Raw genomic sequence first — 9,692 nt, 5'->3', positions numbered from 1 at the left:
GAATTCACTTCTTTAATTGAAATGTATAAGTGTACCTTACGCTACATATATGTATGTATGTATGTATGTATGTCCAATTGCTTTGACAATACAAATGAATTGAATTGAGAGAGAGAGAGAGAGAGAGAGACAGACAGACAGACAGACTGACAAACAGAAAAACAGACAGACACAGACACACACACACACAGAGCCAGCCAGCCAGCCAGCTCAGCGATGACATCACGAGCCTCTCTCAGCTGACTGCTATGACATCACAGAGCACGTACATTCCGTTGCTTGCCGTCTGTCAACCACTCAGTCACTGCCAGCCAGACTGGCTGGCTGGCTGGATGGGGGGGCTGCTTGCTGCTGCTGCGTACCTTAGCAAGCTTATTTGCTTGACCGGCCTTCCTACTCCTCTGCCCACATGCCCACCTATGCCCGATCTGCTGTTCACCTGGATCACAGCTCCGCCCCAACAAGGCAGAGCCCCCCAAGAATGGTACAAACTCACCCACGATCCCCTCCACGGAAAGCTATAGCAAAAGGCAAAAGCGTTATACGTAATGAAGAGGAACCCGAGTCCAAGACGCATCCGACCAGCCATACATATTTGTGTGTATTAAAGATCACATTTTCTTACATTTAGTTTTTCTGTACTTTATTACATCTTATTGTGATTTATAAAAGTATTGTTTCTTTTCCATATGTATGTATGTATGTGTGTGTGTGTGTGTGTGTGTGTGTGTGTGTCTGTCTCTGTGTGAAAGTTAGTGTGTGTGTCTGTACGTGTGTGTGCCTGTCTCTGTGTGATAGTGTGTGTGTGTGTGTGTGTGTGTGTGTGTACATGTCTCTCTGTGAAAGTGTGTGTGTGGGTGTGACAGTGTGTGTGAGTGTCTGTCTGTCTGTCTGTCATGTAACTCGCACATCTGTGAGGGCACCATTTTTGCAGAAGAGATGTACACATTTTGGAGCAACATATGCTGCCATCCAGACATCATCTTTTCCAGTGACGTCCCTGCATTTTCAAACAGATCACATTTTATTACACTTTGTTTATCTGTACTTTATTACATCTTATTGTGATTTATACTTGTAATGTTTCTTTTCCATATATATGTATGTACAGTGGGGGAAAAAAGTAATTGATCCCCTGCTGATTTTGTACGTTTGCCCACTGACAAAGAAATGATCAGTCTATAATTTTAATGGTAGGTGTATTTTAGCAGTGAGAGACAGAATAACAACAAGAAAATCCAGAAAAATGCATTTCAAAAAAGTTATAAAATTGATTTGCATGTTAATGAGGGAAATAAGTATTTGACCCATTTTCAATGCCCTGGCTTAGGGTTCTCACCCATGATTTGACGGTACATGGCCCCGTCCATCGTCCCTTTGATGCGGTGCAGTTGTCCTGTCCCCTTAGCAGAAAAACAGCCCCAAAGCATAATGTTTCCACCTCCATGTTTGATGGTGGGAATGGTGTTCTTGGGGTCATTCCTCCTCCTCCAAACACGGCGAGTTGAGTTGATGGCAAAGAGCTTGATTTTGGTCTCATCTGAGACCACTTTCACCCAGTTCTCCTCTGAATCATTCAGATGTTCATTGGCAAACTTCAGACGGGTCTGTACATGTGCTTTCTTGAGCAGGGGGACCTTGCGGGCGCTGCAGGATTTCAGTCCTTCACGGCATAGTGTGTTACCAATTGTTTTCTTGGTGACTATGGTCCCAGCTACCTTGAGATCATTAACAAGATCCTCCCATGTAGTTCTGGGCTGATTCCTCACCGTTCTCATGATCATTGAAACTCCACGAGGTGAGATCTTGCATGGAGCCCCAGACTGAGGGAGACTGACAGTTATTTTGTGTTTCTTCCATTTGCGAATAATCGCACCAACTGTTGTCACCTTCTCACCAAGCTGCTTGGTGATGGTCTTGTAGCCCATTCCAGTCTTGTGTAGGTCTACAATCTTGTCCCTGACATCCTTGGACAGCTCTTTGGCCATGGTGGAGAGTTTGGAATCTGATTGATTGATTGCTTCTGTGGACAAGTGTCTTTTATACAGGTAACGAGCTGAGATTAGGAGCACTCCCTTTAAGAGAGTGCTCCTAATCTCAGCTCGTTACCTGTATGAAAGACACCTGGGAGCCAGAAATCTTGCTGATTGATAGGGGATCAAATACTTATTTCCCTCATTAACATGCAAATCAATTTATAACTTTTTTGAAATGCGTTTTTCTGGATTTTCTTGTTGTTATTCTGTCTCTCACTGCTAAAATACACCTACCATTAAAATTATAGACTGATCATTTCTTTGTCAGTGGGCAAACGTACAAAATCAGCAGGGGATCAAATACTTTTTTCCCTCACTGTATGTATGTATGTATGTATGTATGTAAGTGTGTGTGTGTCTGTCTCTGTGTGAAAGTGTGTGTGTGTGTCTGTCTGTGAAAGTGATTGTGTGTGAAAGTGTGTGTGTCTGTCTGTCTGTCTGTGAAAGTGTGTGTGTGTGTGTGTGTGTGTGCGTGTGTCTGTCTGTGAAAGTGTGTGTTTGTGTGTGTATGGGTGTGACAGTGTGTATGAGTGTCTGTCATGTAACTCGCACATCTGTGAGGGCACCATTTTTGCAGAAAGAGATGTACACATTTTGGAGCAACATATGCTGCCATCCAGACATCATCTTTTCCAGGGACGTACCTGCATTTTTCAGCAGGATAACGCCAAACCACATTCTGCCCAGATTTCAAGCGCATGGTTGCATAGGCAGAGAGTGCGGGTGCTAGCATGGCCTGCCTGCAGTCCTGACCTGTCTCCGAATTGAGAATGTGTGGCGCACTATGAAGTGCAAATTAAGACAACGAAGGCCCTGTGCAGTTGCGCAGCTGAGGAAATGCATAATGGATGAATGGGGGAAAATCCCGCTTGCTAAACTTAACCAAGTGGTGTCTTCAGTGCCCAAGTGCTTAATAAGTGTTATTAAAAGAAAAGGTGATGTTACATAGTGGTAAACAGTCGACTGTCCCAACTTTCTTGGTTTCTTTTCACTGCTAATGAGATGCTGTAGAGTGAGTTAGTTATATTGCTTTCAGGAGCTCTAATCGTATTGATGAGTTCATGCAGCATTTGTAATTGAATTTCAAAAAGAAATCTTTGCTGTCTGGCCTGTGTGTATGAGATGTACTCTGTCAATCTTTGGCTAACAACTGAAACATTGGTAGAACAGAAATGGCAACATAAAAAAGAAAAGTACATTTTAAAAGAGCACATTAAATAGGATGAATATACAGTTTTTTACAATCACTTTGTCACTAATTTCAGAACCTTGATGTCATTTTTCAAAACTCTAGACACAAAACTCAAAACGGTCATCACTTGTAACACAGGCTGTCCAATGTTCAAAACATTGCATTGTGCATTCATATCTTTATAGAAACCTAGCACTTGCAGACTTGTTGGTTCAAATAACTCATTTATCATGAAATACCATAGTAACATAGTAACACAGAAGATACCGATAGTTTCACTGTGTAGTTGTTCGTACAATCATTAAATATTGTAGTACAAAATATGTGATACATGTTTCATTATGGTACTACACATAAATACATCACTGTAAAAGGACTAGTAGAGAGAATACTACAGACACAGTGGAATCATTGAACAAAATCTGAAATGTATTGATGCAATACAATCAAATCACACCATAGGTTTCTTTGAATCCATGCAAAAATAATTAGCTACAAAAACGAACAAAACTACAGTAAAATGTCAACTGCAGTGTTCCTCACCTGGCTTAGTGTAAAAAGCAAAACAAAGGATTGATTACTGTACTTCTAAATTTCCATCAGCCCTGTGTTCAGGTTCAGGTTCTCACAACCATTTTTCACAAGAGGCATCTTGAAACTGAACATACCTGAACATACTCAGTCATCAGCTGCTTCACTCTGTCTGCATTTCTTTCAAAAGGCACACTATACTCTGTGCTACACATTGGTATGCAGTATACAGTCATTTGACAATTGAGAGTAGCCTAATGTTTAGTGCATGCTGAAGACTTGCCGCTTCTCAGTACGGACATTTCTGATGATTGAGGCCACAGTTGATCCTGAGTTGATTCTGAGGTTTGATTGAATCATTGTAGCTGCCTCAGTCATGGTCATGCCATGATTTACAACATGTTCTACAACTATTTCTCGGATTTCACTGGACACTATTTGCTGTTGCTGCCGCTGTCTGGTCCGTGGCCTTGTCCTCTACCACGTTCCCCCAACACCTCTCAAATGAGGCCCATGGCTGCCTCTCTGGTGAGGCCTAAGCCCTCCTCTATGACGAGGCCCACGACCACCTCTCAGAAGGGGTGCATGTCCCCTTCCATTCCTTTGACCACCACGTCTTCCTCCTCCCACTGCTTGACCTCTATTGTGACCTGGATGACCTGCCGGCTCCATGTTATCACTGTGTTGCTCGGGTGGATAGCACTCATTTCACTCGATACTCGTACCACAATGTGAAATCAATCATCAATAACCAGTTGGCAGTATTGGAATAGCAATTACAAGGGCCTGCATACATACAGTAATGTCAAATCTGATGTGGAAGAACAATCATCTTCAACCAGGTTGGAGCGTTAGTTGCAATGCCTTTAATACACGCAGCGTGGAGAGGAACAGTGACTCAAGAAGATCCCAAAGTCGCTCTGCCTTCATTTTAACAGTCAGAGCTTTTATACACAAAAATCAAAGAGCTGGTTATAATCAGAAAGTCATTACTATGTTATCTTAAAAGTTAGCTAAGCAGAATTTATATCATTATAGGACAGAGTTCATAGATCAACACATGGATTAGGGAGCAGGCACTTCAATCATACTGTTTGACATTGTCTCCAAGATTCTCATCGTAAATAACAAGCAGAAATCAAACTACCTTCTGGCCTGACCTTCTAGCTTGACCTTATCTTTCTTAAGTATACAAGAGAGAAAAACAGGTATTAGAGAAAGAATTTCTAACTTTCCTTCCACACTGAAAACATGGTGTGGAAAAGTGCTACATGATGATGAATGATGATGAAATATTACATCCATAGATAATGTAGTTCAACTGGTTCATGCTCCTCGGTTATTGGTGTCAATGGATCTCATTATCCTGAAACTTTCATGATCGAAACATGGAATACTGTTCGTCAGTTTCCATAAAACTATGAATTAAGAGTAATGCAACAGTCACTTATCATTTTGAGCAGCTGTATCAATTGATAGTTAGATCTTTGTAATGAAATGAATAGACAGTGATCTCAGATGTAATGTGTGAATTGCATTTTGAAATGGTAATACTTTGACGTTAAGTTGTATCATTTTAGTTCAATGAACAAATGATCTGAGGTTGATGTGTATTGTATCCAAGCAATTGAAAAATGTGCATTTTGATCATCGGGTGTGAGTTTAGTGTCTAGAGTTTTGAAAAATGACATCAAGGTTCTGAAATGAGTGCCAAAGTGATTGTAAAAAAGTGTAATATCAGGGGACAGTGGCTATTACTGATCTGGCCTTCCGTGGCCTCTGTATTAATGTAACAGGTCACATTGTATGTGTACACTGATACTTGATAGTATAATATAGTACAAGTAAAAAACATACATAGGTATCATAGAAGTATTTTGCAGAAATGATTAAGGATACTTATCAAAATGGAGAGGAAATGCTAAATCCAGTCTCCCCAGGCTGAGCTTCTATTGCTACACCTGCTAAGTGGCTGCTGGCCCCACTATATGGATAGAGCCACACCAAGTACAAGAGTCTCCCCATTGCTATTTATATCTCCCTATCCAGTCTTCTATACGTGTCAGGTATACAAGTGTGTGTGTGTGTGTGTGTGTCTGTCTGTCTGTCTGTCTGTCTGTGAAAGTGTGTGTGTGTGTGTGTGAAAGTGTGTGTGAGTGTCTGTCTGTCTGTCTGTCATGTAACTTGCACATCTGTTAGGGCACCATTAATGCAGAGATGTACACATATTGTTTATTTTCCATATATATGTATGTATGTATGTATGTATGCATGTCCAATTGCTTTGACAATACAAATGCACTGAATTGAGACAGAGAGAGAGAGAGAGAGAGAGAGAGAGAGAGGTGCTAAGGCACATTTGTAACATAAATTAGGGAACATTTGAAACATGCTTAGGGAACATTCATAAGAACATAAGAACATAAGAAAGTTTACAAACGAGAGGAGGCCATTCGACCCATCATGCTCGTTTGGTGTCCATTAATATCTAAGTGATCCATGGATCCTATCCAGTCTATTTTTAAATGTTCCCAAACTTTCAGCTTCTACCACTTTCCATCTTGAATGCCTTGAAGCCCAATTTCCATTTGTTGTCCCCTGGTGCGTGTGTCCCTGCTGATCTGGAAAAGCTCCTCTGGTTTGAGGAACCTTTCATGATTTTGAAGACTTGGATCAAGTCCCCACGTAATCTCCTCTGTTCCAGGGTGAAAAGGTTCAGTTCCCTCAGTCTCTCCGAGTAGGACTTTCCCTTCAGACCTGGAATAAGTCTGGTTGCTCTCCTCTGAACTGTCTCTAAAGCAGCAATATCCTTCTTGAAGTGTGGTGCCCAGAACTGTACACAGTATTCCAGATGAGGTCTAGCGCATTGTACAGTCTTAACATTACTTAAATTCTACACTTTTGACGATATACCCTAGCATTCTGTATGCCTTTTGTATTGCTTCCCCACATTGTTTGGATGGAGAAAGTGAATCCACATAGATTCCTAGGTCTTTCTCATGCATTACTTCATCTAGATCTGTACCTCCCATAGTGTAATTATAGTGGACATTTTTGTTTTACTGCATGTATTACCTTGCACTTGTCCACATTGAATTTCATTTGCCAGGTGTCAGCCCACAACTGAATTTATCTAAGTTCCTCTGAATAGCATGTGCTGCCAAGATTGTATCTGCTAAGCCACCTATTTTAGTATCATCTGCAAATTTGACAAGGTTGCTAAGTATCCCAGAGTCCAGATCATTAATATAGATTAGAAAAAGCAAAGGCCCTAGTACTGATCCCTGTGGAACTCCACTAACAACCTCACTCCAGTTAGAAGTGACTCCTCTAATCTGTTTCCTATACATCAACCAGTTCATAATCCATCTACTTACATGACCCTGAATGCCTACAGCTTCCAATTTGAGGATCAGTCTTTGGTGTGGAACCTTATCAAAAGCTTTTTGGAAATCTAAGTATATCATATCATATGCTTTCACGTGATCTACAGCTGCAGTTGCATGTTCAAAAAAATGTATTAAGTTAGTAAGACATGATCTGCCTCGTCTAAACCCATGTTGACTATCTCCAAGAATATGGTTTTCATTGAGATGCTCCTCTATTTTCTGTCTAATCATTTTTTCCAACATTTTACAGGTGATGCAGGTGAGACTGATTGGTCTGTAATTTCCTGGCTCAGTTTTGTCCCCTTTCTTGTGGATTGGTATGAAATTTGCTGTCTTCCAGTCAGTGGGAACATCCCCTGTTCTAAGTGTCATTTGAAATAATCGAGTTAACGGCCTATACATAATTTCCCTCATTTCTTTAAGTACTGTTGGAAATATCCCATCTGGCCCAGGTGATTTGTTTGATTTTAATTCTGCTAGTCCCTTTAGTACCTCCTCCTCATTTATCCTGATCTCTCTTAGGGTTTGACTGGATTGATTGTCAACCTGTGGCATGTCATCTGTTTTTTCTTTTGTAAAAACCTCTGTGAAATACTCATTTAGAATATTTGCCACATCTTGTTCGTTTTCCAAGATACCTCCATTTTTGCCCTTTATCTGTTTCACCTCCTCCTTAATTGACCGCTTGCTGTTGTAATTTTGAAAAAAGCTCATTGCATTGGTTGTAGCTCCAAGAGCTATGTTTCTTTCTATTTCCCTCTTTGCTTTCCTGATCCCTTTCTTAAGATCTCTTTGCAGCTCAACATATTCTATGTATTTTGTTTCATCACCATCCCTTTTGTATGTGCTATACAACATTTTCTTCCTCTTTATATTTTTTTGCATGCCTCTGGTTTGTATGTATGTATGTATGTATGTATGTATGTATGTGTGGAAGGAAAGTTAGAAATTCTTTTCTCACAAGTGTTTTTCTCTCTTGTATACTTAAGAAAGATAAGGTCAAGCTAGAAGGTCAGGAGGCCATAAGGTAGTTTGATTTCTCTTTGTTATTTACAATGAGAACCTTGGAGACAATGTCAAACAGAATGACCTACGTGCCTGTTCACTAATACCATGTATAGACCTATGAACTCTGTTCGATAATGATATATGTTCTGCTTAGTTAGCCTTTAAGATAACATAGTAATGACTTTCTAGCATGTATGTATGCATGTATATATATATATATATATATATATATGTATGAATGTATGTATGTCCAATTGCTTTTGACAATACAAATGAATTGAGAGGGAGAGAGAGAGAGAGAGAGAGACAGACAGACAGACTGACAAACAGAAAAACAGACACACACACAAACACACACACACACAGAGCCAGCCAGCCCGCCAGCCAGCCAGCCAGCCAGCCAGCTCAGCGATGACATCACGAGCCTCTCTCAGCTGACTGCTATGACATCACAGAGCACGTACATTCCGTTGCTTGCCGTCTGTCAACCACTCAGTCACTGCCAGCCAGACTGGCTGGCTGGCTGGATGTGGGGGCTGCTTGCTGCTGCTGCGTACCTTAGCAAGCTTATTTGCTTGACCGGCCTTCCTACTCCTCTGCCCACATGCCCACCTATGCCTCTACTCCAAGATACTTATACAATAGAAAAACTATGGTAATAATAATATAGCCCAAGACAAAAAATATTAATCTTTCTAGACTGTATTAAAGTTCAGCACTTCGGAAAAATAGAATTATTTTGTATTTCAATAAAACAAAAATTATTACTGGTATCCACACACCCAACCAATGTAAATGTCACGGACGGTGTTAATTAGCTCCTTAATCACCATTACTTATTATATTTATATTTCACTTCACTTTATGCAATATGGCTTGTGTATTTTGTTTGGTTCTATATTGCCATTATTTTGTGTGTTGATTATCTTTCACTTTATTGTTTAATTTGTTATTCACTTAGTATTATTTTGATTGTTTGCACGCGTGCCTTATTATTTTTGTTTCTTCTTTCTTTCACAACTCACCTGGGTCCACCTGCACTCTTCACACGCGTCCCCACTTAATCACCCTGCCCTGGGAGAGGAGAGGATTATCTGCTGTAGTCCACTTTCCAATGTGGGAGGTCTCTGCGGCTCATATCTCATTCAATTATTTATTCATTTATCCTACATCAAGTTTATTTATTTTCCCACGTTTCATTCAATCACCATCAGAAGCTCTCTGTGCTAAAAGTGGCAGCACATTTGTCTCACACACATCAAACTCACCTTTTCCTGCTTCCCAAGCATTATCAACTTACTCAGACCCTCGTCAACTTACTCAAACCCTCTTCAACTTTGGTTAACATTGCTCTGCATTCTAACAGCTATTCTTTCTCCTATTCTTAATTTCTTACAAGAAATGTATTCAGGTTTTTTTATCAATATGTTTTATTTATATTTATACAGATGTCACTCCATTATTCGTTTATTGAAGTCATATATGTACCTAATAAAATATTAGCCAATAGGCCATTGATCTCAATAATGATTCCCA

The 9,692-nt window shown here is 40.2% G+C and overlaps 1 non-coding gene across 1 annotated transcript; it reads right to left on the bottom strand.

Annotated features, from left to right (window-relative positions):
• Window positions 1-453: 453 nt before the first annotated feature.
• Window positions 454-568, bottom strand: LOC136762336 (U5 spliceosomal RNA). Its single transcript, XR_010820539.1, has one exon. It is a non-coding gene; the product is annotated as a U5 spliceosomal RNA (small nuclear RNA).
• Window positions 569-9,692: the final 9,124 nt, after the last annotated feature.

This window comes from Amia ocellicauda, chromosome 10, assembly GCF_036373705.1.
Source record: "Amia ocellicauda isolate fAmiCal2 chromosome 10, fAmiCal2.hap1, whole genome shotgun sequence".
Taxonomy (NCBI): domain Eukaryota; kingdom Metazoa; phylum Chordata; class Actinopteri; order Amiiformes; family Amiidae; genus Amia; species Amia ocellicauda.
This window is presented reverse-complemented; position numbering and strand designations above follow the sequence as displayed.